General features: G+C 41.5%; 1 non-coding gene across 1 annotated transcript; it reads right to left on the bottom strand.

The window, feature by feature from the left end:
• Positions 1-465: 465 nt before the first annotated feature.
• On the bottom strand, positions 466-538 carry Trnastop-uca. The gene has a single exon. It is a non-coding gene; the product is annotated as a tRNA-Sec (tRNA).
• Between the last annotated feature and the right edge of the window lie 2,047 nt (positions 539-2,585).

Here is a 2,585-nt window from a genome sequence, read left to right as displayed (position 1 = left end):
CTAAGATTTGCTTAGATTCTTTAATTGTTAATTCTTTAATTGTTGAGATACTCTCTTACATATCTTGTATTCTGTTGGTGAGGGTTGCCTCTGAGGTTCCTGTTTCATTTCTTAAATTTCTAAACTTTATTTACTTTATATACAGCATTCTGCCTGCATGCAAGCCTGCATGTCAGAAGAGGGCAATGGATCCCATTCCAGATGGCTGTGAGCCACCATGTCATTGCTTGGAAATTGAACTCAGGACCTCTAGAAAAGCAGATCTCTCCAGCCGCATTTCCTAACTTTTTTTTTTTTTTTTTGGTATTTCGAGACAGGGTTTCTCTGTGTAGCTCTGGCTGTCCTGGAACTCACTTTGTAGACCAGGCTGTCCTCGAACTCAGAAATCTGCCTGCCTCTGCCTCCCAAGTGCTGGAATTAAAGGCATGTGCCACCACGCCCGGCTCAAAGAAACAACCCACAAGTCGACCGCAGCAGGACTCGAACCTGCATTCTTCTGATCTGAAGTCAGACGCCTTATCCATTAGGCCACATGGCCGACGCCTAACTTTTTAACTACTAGATTTCTCTCAGTTTGGATTTTATTGCTTCTCTTTCCACTTCCAGATCTTGAACTGTTCTATTCATTTCTTTCCACTGTTTATCTGTGTTTCTAAAATGTTCTTTAATGATTTATTTATCTCCTCTTTAAGAACCTCTATCACATTTATAAGGGCTATTTTAAGGTCTTTTTCTTGTGCTTTAGCTATGTTGCATTATCAGAGCCTACTGTTGCAGGGTTGCTGGGCTCTAGTGTAGTCACATTGTCCTGGCTGTTGTTGGTTGTGTTTTTATGCTGGCATCTAGGAATCTGGGTTTGGGATGATTGTGATTCTAAGTGCCGATATCTGGTCTTCTCTTTGTTTCATGAGCATTTTCTTTCTTTCTTTTTTTTTTTTTTTTGTTATTGTTGTTGCCCTCTTTAATACTTAGGAGAGTGTGATGGCTGTAAGTTTCCTGGTAGAAAATTCTTCTGGGATTCTGCTATGTGTGGCCACTGACTATAAAATGTGTTTCTAGGTATGAGGAGCTGACACTCAGAAATGGGGATGACCTAGGAGGGGGAATTGAGGGGGTCAATGGGAGGGAGGAAAGCAGAATGTTCCACCAATATCTGCTTAGTCTCTTGGAAAATGGGTGCAGAGAAAGAGGAGAGGTCATAGCAGGTAGTCTGCCTCAGAGCTGGGGGTTAGACGGAGGCATTAGATATGGAGGAATGGATCAGGAGGTAAGATCTGTAGTGCACTGGCTTTCCTGGCTGTTGTGTGATTCCTTTTATAACCACTGAAGGATAGTCCCAGGCACACTGGTGATTGCTGTGGTACTTACTTAGGGTACTTACTAGGGTCTCCTGATTGTGAGTTGGCGGGAATGTCATTTATCAGGCATGGGTTGGAGGGGGATCACACTAGAATGAGGTTGTGACAAGTTTATTCCAAGAAATCACACTTTTTCATACTTTTATCAGAAACAGAATACAATGGGGGCTGCCACAATCAATACACTTGTAGTTGCCAGGATACAATGATATTTGCAAGCTTTACCGAGTGTACAAGATTAATATCTAAGACCAATTGCTCTGTCAAACTAGTATATGGTTTGTTGACATCTAGGGAATGCAGAGAAACAGAGGCAGCCTGAATGCCTCACTGTCTGAGGGAATATCACAGACTCTAATGTGAAAAATCTATGATGCATGCCTCTGAAGGCAGCTAGATCAGGCCAACTCCATGATTCCCTGCAGTTTCTTCCTTTTTAGTTTTAAATTTCAGAGTATGCAAATCGTTCTTTAAAATAGATATAGAGTAGCAAATTAATCTTAAGGCTATAATGTTTCCCAGTATGACCAATGTGGTACTTTGAATAAGCTTGGCTCAGGGTGGCCTTGTTGGAGTAAGTGTGCCATTGTATGTGTGTGTGTGTGGGTGTGTGCTTTGAGACCCTTCTCCTAACCACATGCGAGCCAGTCTTCTAGCTGTCTTTGGATCAAGACGCAGAATTCTCAAATCCTTCTCCATCACCATCTCTGCCTGGGTGCTGTCATGCTTCCTGCCATGATGATCATAGACTCAACTTCTGAAACTGTAAGCCATCCTCAATTAAATGTTGTCCTAATAAGAGTTACCTTGCTCATAGTATCTCTTCACAGCAGTGGAAACCCAGATTAAAAAAATTAACAAAAATTTTCCCAGAGACATTCCTATGGACCACAGTTAGAGACAGAAAAATAATTACCAAAAGTCTTTGGCAGGTTTTGTGCAGCAATGGAGGAGGGTGTTTTATCTAACTTTGAATGCTGAATAGTCAGCATATCAATATACAAGGCCCGAATATCAATATTTAAGTTGTCATGTGACTATCTTTGCCTAAGGAACAATATGATTAGCAGTGGGACATCCAAGATCTCAGAGTCATTGACATAAAAAAGAACGTTATTCTCTTTCCAATTAACATAAAGCACAGGGGAATCAGGATCATACATAGCAAAGAACAGAAATTCTACAGTCAGCCAGGTGTGGTGGCGCACGCCTTTAATCCCAGCACTG

Source organism: Mus caroli, chromosome X (assembly GCF_900094665.2).
Source record: "Mus caroli chromosome X, CAROLI_EIJ_v1.1, whole genome shotgun sequence".
Taxonomy (NCBI): domain Eukaryota; kingdom Metazoa; phylum Chordata; class Mammalia; order Rodentia; family Muridae; genus Mus; species Mus caroli.
The sequence above is the reverse complement of the archived record's forward strand: the minus strand, read 5'-3'. Positions and strand labels throughout refer to the sequence as shown.